The following is a 19,370-nucleotide window of genomic DNA, read 5'->3' as shown; positions in this document are numbered from 1 at the left end:
CTTTGACAGAACTACTGTAACAGGTCAGGTGCATCGGAACGTCATTTCTCACCAGTATGTCTACCTTTTCAGAGGTTCAGTGGGTCCCACCCTGCACTTGACGGATGATAACGCACGGCCCAACCGAGCTGCCATCGTGGAGGAGTACCTTGAAACAGAAGATATCAGGCGAATGGAGTGGCCTGCCTGTTCTCTAGACTTAAACCCCATCCAGAACGTCTGGGATGCTCTCGGTCGACATACCGCTGCACGTCTTCAAACGCTAGGACACTTCAGGAGCTCCGACAGGCACTGGTGCAAGAATGGGAGGCTATACCCCAGCAGCTGCTCGACCAACTGATCCAGAGTATGCCACTCTGTTGTGCGGCTTGTGGCCCAGAGCCAGAATGAGATCTCAAAGTGCTCCTCCAGGGCATCTAAAACTCCCCTGCTTACATGGTATCGAGCTCCGTTTTATGTGAACTACATGTAAGGATGAGCCAGACAGTAGGGGATTTTACCTTATTTTATTAACTTTCAAAAGGTAACTTTATTTTTCTTGTCACGAACAAGCCTCTTCCGGCAGTGTCGGCTGCCTGTAAATTTTCTCGTCCCACAGTCTGGCAACAGAAAAGCCAGCACCAAGGAAGGCTACTTCGATCACGTGCCTCTCTCATGTGCTGACGAACTAACACCGTGTGTGTGACGTTGACCAGGTCACGTTCTGGAAATTTCCATGAAACCCCCACGGGTTCGTCTCCTTCTGACCAATCACGGCGGAGGAAGCCACGTGGCCGTATTGGATGTACCCTGCCGCCCGCCTCCGGGCCTCTCTCTCTTGGACGCACGCTCTGTAGCAGTGAAGATCTCCCGCTTCTCCAACTGCTGCGGCACTGTGGACTTTGTTTCGCAGCCGGCATGCCACTCGAACTTGCCCGATTGGCAGACGCAACTTTCGTTAGCTTTGCGAACTATGTTTCGCCAAACTCTACACTCTGGCTCACCCTCGCCTCCCTAGGTCTAACTATGTGACCCTTTATAAGGTAAAAGTGGTCAATGAAAGACCTATTACTTGAACTCTTTCAATGAATCCTTCACGCCCACCACCTTCCCATCCGACCATTTGCACACTCATCTTGTCGAAATCAGGCTCACTTTGGATGATGGGGATGAAACCTCTTCCAAAACCTTCACGTATCGTTCAGTTATCACTGTGCCATCAAGGAATATCGCACCTATTAATCCGTGACTGGACATTGCATAACAGACAGTCACTCCTTGAAGGTGAAGAGACTCTCCATCGTGAAACGCGGATTCTCAGTATCCCTAAATGAGCCAGTTTTGCTTATTGACGAACGTATCCATATAAAAGTGGGCTTTGTCGCTAAACCAAACGATACAGCGCATACTAATTCCCAGCATGCCCCACGGCCAACCGTGCAGTTTGAACGTCGTAACGCAAACCGTTTGGAAGTTATCACGAATTTATTTCATATAGTCCAGCCTGTATCATACTACATACCCTCCGCTGCTAGCGCAGTCCACTGCCGTCTGTGAATGATTATTGCACAGGCACTTTTCTTGACGTGTAACGGTTGTGTGTGGAGTCTAATGATTCGGTCTTTCTTACTCTCCACTCGTCTTTCTAATAAGCGAATATTTTTTTGCAAATGTAATTCCTTTAGCTCCAAAAGCGAATGTACTGAAGAATCTTGCCGTTTGTGGCTCAGACGTAACAACAGATGTGAAACTGGTTTCTCCTGCGTTAACAAACAGTCTTCTTGCTTCTGAGTTTTACTATTACGTCTGTGTGGCTTTCCTTTCTGCTATAGTTGTTGTGGCTTACTTGGGACATTAAATAACGCAGGTTCTGCGTCCACACAAGCTTCCTACGTTCCACATTCACTAATTTGACTGAAGGTTCAAATGGCTCTGAGCACTATGGGACTCAACATCTTAGGTCATAAGTCCCCTAGAACTTAGAACTACTTAAACCTAACTAACCTAAGGACATCACACACACCCATGCCCGAGGCAGGATTCGAATCTGCGACCGTAGCAGTCCCGTGGTTCCGGACTGCAGCGCCAGAACCGCTAGACCACCGCGGCCGGCTGACTGAAGGTGTACACTAGTTAAGAAAACTTCATTTTTTTAGCAGATACGCAACGTCTTTCAGCAAAAGTCAGTTCTTCTGCTGTTCACTAGCCGTCTTTTTTTTTTTTTTGTCTTAAAAGAAAATGACATTCTTCAGTAATTATCTGTATATTACGAGAGAATCGTAAATAATTTTTCGTGTAATGTATCGCTTCGTACCTTCCAGGGTGCTTAGGAAACTACATAAAGACACATGTAGTGTCACTTTTTTAGTTTGTGCCAATTTTTATGGCACTACATACGCTTCCTATTGTAAAAAGAATGTCACGAATCAAAATAAGCGCTACTACTCGCGCTCATCCGATTTCGTATTCAGAATAGTAGCATTCTGTCCGCTTAGAACGCTGCTGTTACAATGTAGAACAATACTGTCGTGACTGTATGAGTTAGACTGTGTTTTTACATGTTGAGTTCAGCTATTTTGCCCGTAGAGGTGGGACGTTTTTTTAATGCAGGCAGATGATAAATCTAGAGCCTCGGGTATATTTTACACTGGAAAATTAAATTTTCCAGGGATTTTATTATTTTACCCACCGCATTGAGGTGGTTCACCTGAGATAAACAATAAGAACTAAATTATTACTGATCTTCAGTTTTTGGGATCTGAGCCACAACTACAAAGTTTTATACGCAATTATGTTTTGCGAAGCCGTAAAACGCTCATTACGGATTTTTTTTTAAAGAATTTGAACATGGCTGCGTTTCAGCAAGTGTGCACGCAAGAGCTACAATAGATTTGAAATAACAACCAACCAGTTGCAAAATACAGGTTTTTTAAACCTTGACTATGGTCTCGACCGTTTTAAAACCGTCTTCTTCAGAAGATGTTGTTTATTTAATCATATTATCTATAGCCAATGTGGGAGTCGTTGACTCTGTCTAGTCATATCGTCCTCTTAATCACTATTTAAAATACATAAATAAAAGTAGTAGCCGTCTACTGTAGGGCTTCTTGTCTTAAAACTTTTTAAAATATCGCATATTTGTCACGCTGGATGAAACAACATATAGTACGTCACTTGAAAGATTTGAATAGAAACTGACATTTAAATATGAAACGTGTAATCGGATCCTATAGAGCATAATTTAGAGGGTTGCCTAGAAAGTAATACACCGCATTTTTTCTCAGACCAAAACAATGCGAAAAACAAATTACTTGAAGTCTCCTGAGTGAGCGCGCCAAGTTTCCGTCACTTCCGACAGGCAGCGTAGCTGCAGGACAGTTTCAGAATAGCGTCTGTAGGTGATGTAAGTTACAAGCAACGTGCCGTAATTGAATTTCTCACTGTGGAGAAAGAAACTGTGGGGAATATTCACAAACGCTCGTGCGAAGTCTGTGGAGGATCTGCTATCGACAGAAGTACAGTTATGAAATGACAATTAAATCAAGACCCTAAGTTGTCGACAGACGTTGATATACATCAACGGGGACAGTTGAAAATGTGTGCCCCAACCGGGACTCGAACCCGGGATCTCCAGCTTACATGGCAGACGCCCTATCCATCTGAGCCACTGAGGGCAGAAATGATAGTCCGACTGCAGGGATTTATCCCTTGCATGCTCCCCGTGAGACCCACACTCCCAACTTAATGTCCACACACTACATTCGTAGTACCCCTGCCCATTACACTCATTACTCGCGGCAGACAATCTTACCGAGTTCCGTAAGAGTTCGAGCTATGCATGTGCATCCAGCACAGAAGAACAAGGTCGATGCCCGGTTAGTCCTAACTACATGAAGATGGTATCTGTTCTTTCGGACATGTCCGAAGAACAGATACCATCTTCATATATGAAGTACAGTTAGTTGCTGGGCAAGGAGCGTGAGGCCATAAGAAGGCATTTTGGCGGAGCTCCACGATTTGCAGCGGCCGGGAGACCAGCCACGACTGTCATGCCTCACACACCTCACCTAGCCCCCTCGGAGTTCCACTTGTTTGGGCCATTAAAGGGTGCCATTCGTGGAAGACATTTTGAGGATGATGAGGAGGTGATTCGCACAGTAAAGCAATAGCTCCGCCACTAGGACAAGGATTGGTACCGACAAGGCACACACGCCCTCGTTTCACGCTGGAGGAAGGCCGTAGAACTGGATGGATATTGCGTGGAAAAATAGGGTGTGTGTATAAAACACCATTCTTTCGTGTGTATGATTCTCATTATGTTCAGTAAAGAGCCGTTGAAGAAAAAATGTGATGCATTACTTTCTGGGCAACCCTCGTATGTCTACATCTACATCTACATCCATACTCCGCAAGCCACCTGACGGTGTGTGGCGGAGGGTACCCTGAGTACCTCTATCAGTTCTCCCTTCTATTCCAGTCTCGTATTTTTCGTGGAAAGAAGGATTGTCGGTATGCTTCTGTATGGGCTCTAATATCTCTGATTTTATCATCATGGTCTCTTCGCGAGATGTACGTAGGAGGGAGCAATATACTGCTTGACTCCTCGGTGAAGGTATGTTCTCGAAACTTTAACAAAAGCCCGTGCAGAGCTACTGAGCGTCTCTCCTGCAGAGTCTTCCACTGGAGTTTATCTATCATCTCCGTAACGCTTTCGCGATTACTAAATGATCCTGTAACGAAGCGCGCTGCTCTCCGTTGGATCTTCTCTATCTCTTCTATCAACCCTATATGGTACGGATCCCACACTGCTGAGCAGTATTCAAGCAGTAGGCGAACAAGCGTACTGTAACATACTTCCTTTGTTTTCGGATTGCATTTCTTTAGGATTCTTCCAATGAATCACAGTCTGGCATCTGCTTTACCGACGATCAACTTTATATGATCATTCCATTTTAAATCACTCCTAATGCGTACTCCCAGATAATTTATGGAATTAACTGCTTCGAGTTGCTGACCTGCTATTTTGTAGCTAAATGATAAGGGATCTATCTTTCTATGTATTCGCAGCAAATTACACTTGTCTACATTGAGATTCAATTGCCATTCCCTGCACCATGCGTCAATTCGCTGCAGATCCTCCTGCATTTCAGTACAATTTTCCATTGTTACAACCTCTTGATACACCACAGCATCATCTGCAAAAAGCCTCAGTGAACTTCCGATGTCATCCACAAGGTCATTTATGTACACTCCTGGAAATGGAAAAAAGAACACATTGACACCGGTGTGTCAGACCCACCATACTTGCTCCGGACACTGCGAGAGGGCTGTACAAGCAATGATCACACGCACGGCACAGCGGACACACCAGGAACCGCGGTGTTGGCCGTCGAATGGCGCTAGCTGCGCAGCATTTGTGCACCGCCGCCGTCAGTGTCAGCCAGTTTGCCGTGGCATACGGAGCTCCATCGCAGTCTTTAACACTGGTAGCATGCCGCGACAGCGTGGACGTGAACCGTATGTGCAGTTGGACTTTGAGCGAGGGCGTATAGTGGGCATGCGGGAGGCCGGGTGGACGTACCGCCGAATTGCTCAACACGTGGGGCGTGAGGTCTCCACAGTACATCGATGTTGTCGCCAGTGGTCGGCGGAAGGTACACGTGCCCGTCGACCTGGGACCGGACCGCAGCGACGCACGGATGCACGCCAAGACCGTAGGATCCTACGCAGTGCCGTAGGGGACCGCACCGCCACTTCCCAGCAAATTAGGGACACTGTTGCTCCTGGGGTATCGGCGACGACCATTCGCAACCGTCTCCATGAAGCTGGGCTACGGTCCCGCACACCGTTAGGCCGTCTTCCGCTCACGCCCCAACATCGTGCAGCCCGCCTCCAGTGGTGTCGCGACAGGCGTGAATGGAGGGACGAATGGAGACGTGTCGTCTTCAGCGATGAGAGTCGCTTCTGCCTTGGTGCCAATGATGGTCGTATGCGTGTTTGGCGCCGTGCAGGTGAGCGCCACAATCAGGACTGCATACGACCGAGGCACACAGGGCCAACACCCGGCATCATGGTGTGGGGAGCGATCTCCTACACTGGCCGTACACCACTGGTGATCGTCGAGGGGACACTGAATAGTGCACGGTACATCCAAACCGTCATCGAACCCATCGTTCTACCATTCCTAGACCGGCAAGGAAACTTGCTGTTCCAACAGGACAATGCACGTCCGCATGTATCCCGTGCCACCCAACGTGCTCTAGAAGGTGTAAGTCAACTACCCTGTCCAGCAAGATCTCCGGATCTGTCCCCCTTTGAGCATGTTTGGGACTGGATGAAGCGTCGTCTCACGCGGTCTGCACGTCCAGCACGAACGCTGGTCCAACTGAGGCGCCAGGTGGAAATGGCATGGCAAGCCGTTCCACAGCACTACATCCAGCATCTCTACTATCGTCTCCATGGGAGAATTGCAGCCTGCATTGCTGCGAAAGGTGGATATACACTGTACTAGTGCCGACATTGTGCATGCTCTGTTGCCTGTGTCTATGTGCCTGTGGTTCTGTCAGTGTGATCATGTGATGTATCTGACCCCAGGAATGTGTCAATAAAGTTTCCCCTTCCTGGGACAATGAATTCACGGTGTTCTTATTTCAATTTCCAGGAGTGTATATTGTGAATAGCAACGGTCCTATGACACTCCCCTGCGGCACACCTGAAATCACTCTTACTTCGGAAGACTTCTCTCCATTGAGAATGACATGCTGCGTCCTGTTATCTAGGAACTCCTCAATCCAATCACACAATTGGTCTGATAGTCCATATGCTCTTACTTTGTTCATTAAACGACTGTGGGGAACTGTATCGAACGCCTTGCGGAAGTCAAGAAACACGGCATCTACCTGTGAACCCGTGTCTATGGCCCTCTGAGTCTCGTGGACGAATAGCGCGAGCTGGGTTTCACACGACCGTCTTTTTCTAAACCCAAGCTGATTCCTACAGAGTAGTTTTCTAGTCTCCAGAAAAGTCATTATACTCGAACATAATACGTGTTCCAAAATTCTATATAGGTCTATAATTCTGCACCTCTGGTCGACGTCCCTTCTTCAAAACGGGGATGACCTGTGCCCTTTTCCAATCCTTTGGAAAGCTACGCTCTTCTAGAGATCTACGGTACACCGCTGCAAGAAGGGGGGCAAGTTCCTTCGCGTACTCTGTGAAAAATCGAACTGGTATCCCATCAGATGCAGCGGCCTTTCCTCTTTTGAGCGATTTTAATTGTTTCTCTATCCCTCTGTCGTCTATTTCGATATCTACCATTTTGTCATCTGTGCGACAATCTAGAGAAGGAACTACAGTGCAGTCTTCCTCTGTGAAACAGCTTTGGAAAAAGACATTTAGTATTTCGGCCTTTAGTCTGCCATCCTCCGATTCAGTACCATTTTGGTCACAGAGTGTCTGGACATTTTGTTTTGATCCACCTACCGCTTTGACATAAGACCAAAATTTCTTAGGATTTTCTGCCAAGTCAGTACACAGAACTTTACTTTCGAATTCATTGAACGCTTCTCGCATAGCCCTCCTCACACTACAATTAGCTTCACTTAATTTTTGTTTGTCAGCAAGGCTTTGGCTAATTTTATGTTTGCTGTGAAGTTCCCTTTGCTTCCGCAGCAGTTTTCTAACTCGGTTGTTTTACCACGGTGGCTCTTTTCCATCTCTTACGATCTTGCTTGGCACATACTCATCTAACGCATATTGTACGATGGTTTTGAACTTTGTCCACTGATCCTCAACACTATCTGTACTTGAGACAAAACATTTGTGTTGAGCCATCAGGTACCCTGTAATCTGCTTTTTGTCACTTTTGCTAAAAATCTTCCTACCTTTTTTAATATTTCTATTTACGGCTGAAATCATCGATGCAGTAACCGCTTTATGATCGCTGATTCCCTGTTCTGCGTTAACTGTTTCAAATAGTTCGGGTCTGTTTGTCACCAGAAGGTCTAATATGTTATCGCCACGAGTCGTTTCTCTGTTTAACTGCTCAAAGTAGTTTTCAGATAAAGCACTTAAAAAAAATTCACTGGATTCTTTGTCCGTGCCACCCGTTATGAACGTTTGAGTCTCCCAGTCTATGTCCGGCAAATTAAAATCTCCACCCAGAACTATAACATGGTGGGGAATCTACTCGAAATATTTTCCAAATTATCACCAGCTCTGAACGTGGCATATTTACGAGCGGTAGGATCCAATGCCATGTTTTATATTTAAGTGTCAGCTCTTAAAAAATCTTTCAAGTGGCATACTATATATTGTTTCATCCAGCATTACATATGTGATATTTTAAAAGTATTTGGACAAAGACAACAGTAGACAGCTAGTACTTTTGTAATAATGATAAAGTGGATGTCATGTACTAGACAACGTCTACGACTTTCTTCTCAAGAAGACAGTTTAAAAAGGGTCGAAACCATTGTCTAGGTTAGTAAACCTGTATCTTGCAACTGGTTGGCTGTTATTGCCAGTCCACTGAAAAATGTATTTCTCTCGTTGTTTTTGTGATAACTCAAACGCGGCCCTGGGAGCAAGTGGTCTGTAAGTTTCCGCGTACATCAGCTGTGCGCCACGTGGCCTGTTGGAGCGGCTCAGGCGCCGGAGGTGAAGCAGTAGCAGTGCTAAGACATCGCCGGCGGCGAACCACTGCCAAAATCTGGGTCGCCTCGCCTGCGCTCACACAGATGACGCCGCTCTGAAGATTACTCCACCTTGCTTCTTCCTATCTACAGCCGTGGATGAAGATATTTTTGGTCTTCCAAAGAGCCCACAAAAGCAACTAAGAGTTGACGTAACGCAGTTATACATTCCTTGCACGTATGACATTTACATCTACGAGAATCGTAATAAAAATCACGACAGCTGTATTTCAATACAGTCGGCGAGTCACATTGCGGTACGTGCCAGAGAGTACTTCAGGTACAGCTGCCTTTCCATCACTCCTAACCCGCCCTCCCCACAACAGCAACCCCCATCTCCCCCCCCCCCCCCACCCACCCCCAGTCGTCACCAGTCGCAAATGGTATGAGGTAAGAACGACTCTCATTTCTGTGACTTTTCTCGTCGTGCTCATTTCTCGAGACATATCGAAGAAGCAGTGAAGGAAATGAGACGAAAGTAATGAGGAGTACCACGAAGCAGACACAGTTAAATAATTATGCTGCCATAGAAGTAAATTAAAACACGACGGATGAAGCAGGAAGAACACAAAAAGCAGATTAGTACAGGCAAAAAGAGCATTTCTACCCAAGAGAAGACTGTTAGCACGGCGTTGTATGGTACTAAATCACGGATTGTTGGACAACTGGAACAGAAGAGAATCGAAGCGTTTGAGATCTGACGCTATTTACGGAGGCTGAAAATTACGTGGACTCATTAGATAAGGAATGAGGTTCTCCGCAGAATCGGAGAGGTAAGTGCATTTTGAAAACAGTGACAAGAAGAAGGGAGGAGATATAGGACTTACGACATCATGCAATAAAACGCATGGTACTAGAGGGAGCTATAGATGGTTAAAACTGCAAGGGAACATCGGTTAGAGTATATCCAACAAATAATTGAGATCGAACGGTCCAAGTGCTTCTCTGAGATGAGGAGAGGAATTCGTGACGGTGCGCATCAAGCCTTGGATTTTAACCCTCTCCGTGACGCAGGACGCCTCTCTTGTAGTGTATGCCACTGGAGTACACTGAGCATCTACGTAACGGTCTCGTAACAAATCGAGCTGCTCTTCGGTGGGTCTTCTCCAAACTAGTAATGATCCCAGACTGATGTACAATGCTCCAGAATCAGAGTCACAAAAATTTTGCAAAACATTTCTTTCGAGGATGAACCACATTTCCTTAAGGTTATTCCAGTGACTTTCAGTCTAGCATCTGCTTTTCGTAGAATTAGTTTATGTGGTCATCTGACTTAGGTCGCTCAGGACGTTTACTCCGAGGCATTTTACGATTGTTTCTGTTGCAGTGATTTATCGCCAGTGGCGCAATCGAAGAGTAATGGATCTAATAGAAAAATACATTGTTCATTGTAGGCGGTATTGTGCTTCATTAAAATAGTGCTATTAGCTGATTTCGACTGTGAGCCATTATCAGGCACATCTGGTATTTCATATATTACATATCGTGCTCGATAATAGCTCACGGCCGAAATTAGCAAATAGCACGATTTTAATAAGCACAATAAGGCCTACGACAGACACTGTATTACACTACTGGCCATTAAAATTGCTACACCAAGAAGAAACGCAGATGATAAACGGGTATTCATTGGACAAATATATTATACTAGAACTGACATGTGATTACATTATCACGCAGTTTGGGTGCATAGATCCTGAGAAATCAGTACCCACAACAACCATTTCTGGCCGTAATAACGGCCTTGATACGCCTGGGCATTGAGTCAAACAGAGCTTGGATGGCGTGTACAGGTACAGCTGCCCATGCAGCTTCAGCACTATACCATAGTTCATCAAGCGTAGTGACTGGCGTTTTGTGACGAGCCAGTTGCTCGGCCACCATTGACCAGACGTTTTCAGTTGGTGAGAGATCTGGAGAATGTGCTGGCCAGGGCAGCAGTCGAACATTTTCTGTATCCAGAAAGGCCCGTACAGGACCTGCAACATGCGGTCGTGCATTATCCTGCTGAAATGTAGGGTTTCACAGGGATCGAATGAAGGGTAGAGCCACGGGTCGTAACACATCTGAAATGCAACATCCACTGTTCAAAGTGCCGTCAATACGAACAAGAGGTGACCGAGTTTGCTCGAGTATCATTTCGTTTTTGGAAACCCAGAATCTACTCTGTAGGAATCAACATGGATTGCGGAAACAGCGATCGTGTGAGACCCAACTCGCTTTATTTGTTCATGAAACCCAGAAAATATTAGATACAGGCTCCCAGGTAGATACTATTTTCCTTGACTTCCGGAAGGCGTTCGATACAGTTCCGCACTGTCGCCTGATAAAGAAAGTAAGAGCCTACGGAATATCAGACCAGCTGTGTTGCTGGATTGAAGAGTTTTTAGGAAACAGAACACAGCATGTTATCAATGGAGAGACGTCTACAGACGTTAAAGTAACCTCTGGCGTGCCACAGGGGAGTGTTATGGGACCATTGCTTTTCACAATATATATAAATGACCTAGTAGATAGTGTCGGAAGTTCCATGCGGCTTTTCGCGGATGATGCTGTAGTATACAGAGAAGTTGCAGCATTAGAAAATTGTAGCGAAATGCAGGAAGATCTGCAGCGGATAGGCACTTGGTGCATGGAGTGGCAACTGACCCTTAACATAGACAAATGTAATGTATTGCGAATACATAGAAAGAAGGATCCTTTATTGTATGATTATATGATAGCGGAACAAACACTGGTAGCAGTTACTTCTGTAAAATATCTGGGAGTATGCGTGCGGAACTATTTGAAGTGGAATGATCATATAAAATTAATTGCTGATAAGGTGGGTACCAGGTTGAGACTCATTGGGAGAGTCCTTAGAAAATGTAGTCCATCAACAAAGGAGGTGGTTTACATAACACTCGTTCGACCTATACTTGAGTATTGCCCATCAGTGTGGGATCCGTACCAGATCGGGTTGACGGAGGAGATAGAGCAGATCCAAAGAAGAGCGGCGTGTTTTGTCATAGGGTTATCTGGTAACCGTGATAGCGTTACGGAGATGTTTACCAAACTCGAGCGGCAGACTCTGCAAGAGAGGCGCTCTGCATCGCGGTGTAGCTTGCTCGCCAGGTTTCGAGAGGGTGCGTTTCTGGATGAGGTATCGAATATATTGCTTCCCCCTACTTATACCTCCCGAGGAGATCACGAATGTAAAATTAGAGAGATTCGAGCACGCACGGAGGCTTTCAGACAGTCGTTCTTCCCGCGAACCATACGCGACTGGAACAGAAAAGGGAGGTAATGACAGTGGCACGTAAAGTGCCCTCCGCCACACACCGTTGGGTGGCTTGCGGAGTATAAATGTAGATGTAGACGTGTAACCAATGGCACCCCATACCATCACGCCGGATTATACGCCAGTATGGTGATGACAAATACACGCTTCCAATGTGCGTTCACCGCGATGTCGCCAAACACGGATGCGACAATCATGATGCTGTAAACAGAACCTGGATTTATCCGAAAAAATGACGTTTTGTCATTCGTGCACCCAGTTCGTCATTGAGTACACCATCGCAGGCACTCCTGTCTGTGATGCAGCGTGAAGGGTAACCGCAGCCATGGTTCCGAGCTGATAGTTCATGCTGCTGCAAACGTCGTCGAACTGTTCGTGCAGATGGTTGTTGTCTTGCAAACGTCCCCATCTGTTGACTCAGGCATCGAGACTTGGCTGCACGATCTCTTACACCCATGCGGATAAGATGCCTGTCATCTCGACTGCTAGTGATACGAGGCCGTTGGGATCCAGCACGGCGTTCCGTATTACCCTCCTGAACCCATCGATTCCATATTCTACTAACAGTCATTGGATCTCGACCAACGCGAGCAGCAATGTCGCGATACGATAAACCACAATCGCGATAGGCTACAATCCGATTTTTATCAAAGTCGGAAACGTGATGGTACGCATTTCTCCTCCTTACACGAGGCATCACAACAACGTTTCATCAGGCAACGCCGGTCAACTGCTGTTTGTGTACGAGAAATCGGTTGGAAACTCTCCTCATGTCAGCACGTTGTAGGTGTCGCCACCGGCGCCAACCTTGTGTGAATGCTCTGAAAAGCTAATCATTTGCATATCACAGCGTCTTCTTCCTGTCGGTTAAATTTCGCGTCTGTAGCACGTCATCTTCGAGGTGGAGCAATTTTAATGGGCAGTAGTGTATATTCTTTTATTGTACGCTTGGATCTGTCGATTCCCACAGAGGCAAAAAGTAATGGATCTCTTCCCTTATTTATGCGCAATAGGGTAAGTTTATTGCCAACGTCTTTCTCGCCAGATCACAGTAGTTAAGCGCTGTCGGGCTTGGCTAGCACTTGGATAGGTCACCGTTCGGGTCTGCCGAGTGATGTCGGCAAGGTGCTGCACTCAGACCTTGGGAGGCCAATTGAGAAGCTACTTGATTGAGAAGTAGCGGAACCGATCACTAAAGCCGATATAGTCTGCGAGAGCAGTGTGCAGACCACATGCCCCTCTGTATCCGCGTACAGTAACGCCTGTCGACTGAGGATGACATGGCGACTGGTCGGTACCGGGATTTTTTCTTTTGTAGGTTAAGTTTATTTACATTCAAGGTTAACAGACAGTTACTGCACCAATCTTCGATACCACACGCATATTCACTACTTTTGCTGCTGTTTTTTGGCGTTATTCCATTGCTGTGGGCAACAGCAAACATCCTCATGCCTTCCGGGTAACCAAAAACTCGATACCAACCTGACAGGAGAAGGAGAAGGAGAAGGAGAAGGAGAAGGAGGAGGAGGAGGAGGAGGAAGAGGAAGAGGAAGAGTAGGAGTAGGAGGAGGAGGAGGAGATTAGTGTTCAAACTCTGTCGTCAACGAGGCCATAAGAGAGAAATACAAGCTCGGATTTGGGAAGGATGGGGAAGGAAATCGGGCACGCCCTTCGAAGGAGCCATCCCGACATTTTCCTTAAGCGATTTAGGGATACCAAGGAAACCCTAAAGCAGGATGGCCGGACGTGGGTTTGAATCGTCGTCCTCCCAAATGCGAGTCCAGTGTGCTAACCACTGCGGTACTCCGCTCGGTCAACCTGGATGTTTTTGCCCGAGCTCAGCTCCGTAATATCTCAGTTGACGGAATCTATGCTGATTTTTCTTAGAGAAGATTTTCATTCCCCGAAAACGGCGTAATACGTGAACGTAAAACATGCAACGTAGTTCTGCAGCAGATTGATGTCAACGAGGAACGACATAGGTCTATAGTTATGTACATCTGTCTATCGATCCTTCTTGAAAATGGGAATGACCGGGGTTTTTTTTCCAGTCGCTTTGCACGGTGTGTTGCTCCAGCGACCTCTGATACTCTGCCGCTGGAAGTTCTCTCGCATAATTTCTGTAGAATGTCACAGCTAATTCACCTGGTTCAGATGCCTTTCCGCTGCTGACTGACTTATTTGATTGATTTTCTATTCGCGATGGCTTATCCCAGTATCTGTCCTTTCTACGTTTGAGAAATGATTGAAAGGAGGAACCGCATTACGATCCTCTGAAGGGGAACGAAATCGGAAGATCAATTACAAAATTTCGAATTTCACTCTACCATCTTCTGCTTCGGTGCCAGTACGGCGAGTGAGCGAATGAATAGATGATTTCGATCCACTTACTATCTTTTATATGGACGAAACTTCTTAGGATTTTTAGTCAGAGCGTTTGGCAAAATTTTACTTCCAGTTTCATTGACAGATTCTCTCATAGACCTTATTACCGATTTTCTGCCTTCGTTCCGCTTTTGTTTATCAACAACTTGGAAGAACTTGTGAAGCTGAATACTAATTTACCCATTTTATTGGTTATTGAGCTCCGTGGCTGTAGGTTGCATTACTTTAAGAAATAAGGCAAATATTCATTTTTTATATAACGTCATCTGGACGAAAAAATTTTCACCTCACTGTTCACGCACAAATGAATAGTTGGTTCAAATGGCTCTGAGCACTATGGAACTTAACATCTGAGGTCACAGTCCCCTAGAACTTAGAACTACTTAAGCCTAACTAACCTAAGGACATCACACACGTCCATGTCCGAGGCAGGATTCGAACCTGCGACCGTAGCCGTCGCACGGTTCCGGACTGAAGCGCCTAGAACCGCTCGGACACCGCGGCCGGCCAAATGTATAGTTAAGCTTCTACAAATGGTGCAGTTAACGAACCATGTGATCAGCCACGCGCTCACTGCCTCTACATGACCACCAGCAAGTAGTGATCAGTGGGACATTAGCGTTTCACGCGGACATTGTACGTAAACGTGGGGAAAATGCAAGGACGTGACCGAGTGGCAAAAAGGGGCAATCGTGTATGGCCGTGCCGGTGCCCGTAATGCGTGTAAAGATTCTAGATTTGCTGGTGGTTCGCTGCGGACCGTTCAACGTCACTACAAACATTGGTGTAACACACGTGGGCACGAAACACGACGTCAGAACTGTAGTCGAAGAAAGATCGAGGAAAGCGTTTCACGGCTTGTGAATCGAAATCGCTCCCAAACACGACAGGAATTGTTGCAGGCACTGAACGGAGGGCCTTCTCAACCTATTAGCGAGAGAAAACTGTGACGGGAAGTGCATGTAATGAACATTTGGAGTCGGTCACCTCGCAAGAGGTCATTGATACCCCTATTTTTCATTATGCCAACAGCAAGGTTTCAAAATTGAAATTTGTGGTAAGGTCTTATTGGATCAAACTGCTGAGGTCATCAGCCCTTAAACCTACACACTACTTAATCTAACTTAAGCTAACTTACGCTATGAACAAGACACACTCCCCCTCCGACGGGGGAGCCTCACGGACCGTGACAAGGCGCCCAAGACAGCGCGGCTACTCCGAGCGGCACAGCAACGTTCATCGGGCTGGGTCAATATATAGCTCTGAACAGTTGCCCTCCCTATTACATCTCGACTGGCTTCGAAAATCACCTGACTTGATCCCCATACAAAACCTGTGACACTTGTTGGCACAACGGGTAAAACGCCAACATTAGTATCACCGCAATCTGATTGAACTGCGCGATAAAATCCTCAGCGGCTAATCTGGTTGCGACGTAACCATACTGCCATATCGACTCACTACCTAACCGAATCCAGGCGGTTATCAAGTCCAGGAGCGGAATTACACAATATTAAAGTATGCTCGTAATGATTTTGTAGGGGTGACTAATTTTTTGTCTGGTGGGCTTATTTTTTTTTATACCAATAGGCGTTTCGAGCCTTCACCAATCTTCAAGTGCCGCATTACATATGCAAATCTTCAGTAGTTAGCACATCGTTAAAAATTTCGACTCCAGTTAGGATGCCGCCGCTGCCTTACTGGAAATGACAATTTTGTTTAACTACTGCACTTCACGAGTTGTATATTTACAATATATTACTCGCTAGATGCGCTTACTTTCTATTCTGCTTATTATTGCTTCAATTTTATGCATTTATAAGCTTTACACAGAGACATTTTCTTTTGTCCGCCATGTTGCCGAATGACGTGTTTGTCTATATCGGGCCGGCCGCTGTGACCGAGCGGTTATAAGAGCTTCAGTCCGGAACCGCGCTGCTGCTACGGTGGCAGGTTCGAATCCTGCCTCGGGCATGGATGTGTGTGATGTTCTTAGGTTAGTTATGTTTAAGTAGTTGTAAGTCTAGGGGACTGATGACCTCAGATGTTAAGTCCCATAGAGCCATTTGAACCATTTTTTGTCTATATCGGACAATTATACCTGCTATCAAAGCTACACTTTCCCCTTTAAACAAACAAATAAATGGTTCAAATGGCTCTGAGCACTATGGGACTCAACATCTTAGGTCATAAGTCCCGTAGAACTCAGAACTATTGAAACCCAAGTAACCTAAGGACATCACGCACATTCATGCCCGAGGCAGGATTCGAACCTGCGACCGTAGCGGTCGCGCGGTTCCAGACTGTAGCGCCTAGGACCGCTCGGCCACCATTGCAGATACTTCGCTGTTTTTGTGCAACACACAAAGAAAAACTATTTGTGTCACGCTTCTAAATGCGGAAAATTGGAGGAATAACAAGCAGAACAAAAAGTGTATAAAACGGGTAATATATTGAAATCAGCCTACGTTTTTAATTGAAGTTTTAAATATGTACACTGACGTGCAAAACTTAAGAACGAAAGTAACTTTCACACTGGTTGTCACTGCGAAGTAACGCAACTCGATGAAATTTGGACCACACATAGAAAGAACTCCTACAGTATAGTACAGAAGGTAGTGGAAAGAAACACGCAATGAGACTTACAGAAATGACACTTTCATCCAAAGACAATAATTACACTGAAATTACCACAATTTTTGATGGTCCTCTGGACTTTGCAAAAGGTTGTGTGATCACCAAGGACGGCATTATATGTCCCGCAACGTGTGTCCATGGTGACCACAAGGTTGGTAAGGAGTTCTGTTGGTAGAGTGTTCCGTCACAGTAATTGACAACTGCTGGATCGTCATTGGCACTTGCGGACGCGACGCAGAACGCCTCCTGAACACATACCACATGTGCTCCACTTTACACATCGGTGGGAATGGGCACTCCATATGCCAAATATCCTCTTATTGCAAGAGCTGCTACGAAGAACCGCCACACTCCTTATCTCCTCAACACCTCTCAAACGCTTCGATCCTCTTCTGTTCCGGTTTTCTCAATGTTCGCGATTCACTGCCATATTATTCTGTACTCCAAACGTAGTAGTATCAAATTTCTTCTTCAAATCAAAGCCTATGTATGACACGAGTAAACTTCTCTTGCTCAGGAATGCTCTCTTTTTGTGTGCTAGTCTGGTTCTTTGTCCTTCTTGCTTCGTCCATTCTTCCAAGAGAGTAGAATTCCTTAGCTTCATCTACTTCGTGACGACCAGTTTTGATGTTAAGTTCCTCGTTATCCCATTTCTGCTACTTCTCATTGCTTTCATAATAATTTCCTTGATTTACTCTCAATCCATACCCTGTACTCATTAGAGTCCATTCAACAGATCTTGTGATTCTTCTTCACCCTAGATGAGAATAGTAACGTCATCAGCGAATATTGATACCCCTTCACTCTGAAATTTAATCCCATTCTTCCAACTTTCTTTTATTTCCGTCGTTACTTCTTCTACGTATAGACTGGAAGTTAAGGGCGGAGGACTGAATCACTGCCTTATACCATTTTTACTCTGAGCACTTCGTTCTTTGTCTTCCAGTCTTATTGTTTCCTCTTGGTTCTCCTACATATTCTACGTTATTTGGCTTTCCCTAAGACTTACTCCAATTTTTCTCAGGATTTCGAACACCGCGCTCCATTATACATTGTTGAAGACTTTTTCTAGCTCGACAGATCTTATAAGTTTATGTTGATTTTTCTGCAGGCTTGCTACCGTTATCAAGAGAAAAGCCATAACTGACTCTCTGGTGCCTTTACTTTTCCAAGAGTCAATCCGATTGTAGTCTAACTGATCCTTAATTTTCTTTTCCGTCGTTCTGCATATTATTCTTGTCAGCAGTTTGGATCCATGAAATATTAAGCTGATTATGCGATAGTTTTCACACCTACCTGCCAGTTCTAGGGAGTATGTGAACGTATTGTGAAAGCCCTGCATGGCTTCATGTTTGACATCATCCACAACGGCCTTGGGATCTTCCAGGGTAACTGCAACACAAGGCTAGATCCAGATAAATTTGTTTGCAGGGCGCGATTGTCCGCTTGTGTTAATATTTTGGAAATTTATGGTAAGTTCCTAAGGGACCACACTGCTGATGTGATCTGTCCATAGGCTTACACACTGCTTAATCTAACTTAAACCAACTTACTCTAAGGATAACACACAAACCCATGCCCGAGGGAGGACCCGAACCTCCGACAGGGGGAGCCACGAGAACTGTGACAAGATGCCTTAGACTGCATGGCTACCCCACGTGGCTCATGTTAATATCTCTGCACCCAGATGCACATGGTCTGCAGCTGATGCAGCACATGTGGGATGCTATTGGGAGCCTGTTCTGCATCCACAATTCACCAGCTATCGTTACAGGAAATGGGTGATTTCCACATATAAATCCAGTACCATATACCTTTGCAGACCAATCAAGGGCCTATCGAATCCATGGCTTGTAGAATCGCTAATTGCTAATCACTAATCCCTACTGGTTTTCTTTTACTTGCAACCTACATCCTCAATTATTTGCTATGTGTATTCTAATCTCCGTCTTCTGTTGCAGTTTTTACCCTCTACAGCTCTATCTAGGACCATAGGAGATATTCTGTGATGTCTTAACTGATGTCCTACCGTCCTGTCCCTTTTTCTTGATTTTTTTTTCCTACTGAGAACCTCCTCATTTCTTACATTATCAGTCCACCTAATTTTTAACATTTTTCTGTAGCACCACATCTCTTCTTTTCCAGTTTTTTCACAGCCCACTACCATAGAATGCTGTGCTCCAAATGTACTATATCATGAAACAAAAGTGGCGCAATATGCTGTTATGCACACATGTCGGGGCCTGGGAAATCCTTTCTTGCCCCTGACATGTAGGCTGCTTTGCAACACAGATTGACATGGCACAGTGATACTGTTCCATCACAACATGCTTGCCGTGCAGGGAAGCCTATATCCCAACGTTATAATATTTTGGAGCAGAGTATATGTCAAGTTT

The 19,370-nt window shown here is 45.5% G+C and overlaps 1 protein-coding gene and 1 non-coding gene across 2 annotated transcripts in view; one reads left to right on the top strand and one right to left on the bottom strand.

Annotated features, from left to right (window-relative positions):
• LOC126092751 (two pore potassium channel protein sup-9) overlaps nucleotides 1-19,370 on the top strand; it is a 149,825-nt gene that overhangs the window by 64,218 nt on the left and 66,237 nt on the right. The window lies entirely within an intron of this gene.
• Trnat-ugu (transfer RNA threonine (anticodon UGU)) lies at nucleotides 3,580-3,654 on the bottom strand. Its single transcript has one exon. It is a non-coding gene; the product is annotated as a tRNA-Thr (tRNA).

This window comes from Schistocerca cancellata, chromosome 7, assembly GCF_023864275.1.
Source record: "Schistocerca cancellata isolate TAMUIC-IGC-003103 chromosome 7, iqSchCanc2.1, whole genome shotgun sequence".
In the NCBI taxonomy this organism is placed as follows: domain Eukaryota; kingdom Metazoa; phylum Arthropoda; class Insecta; order Orthoptera; family Acrididae; genus Schistocerca; species Schistocerca cancellata.
This window is presented reverse-complemented; position numbering and strand designations above follow the sequence as displayed.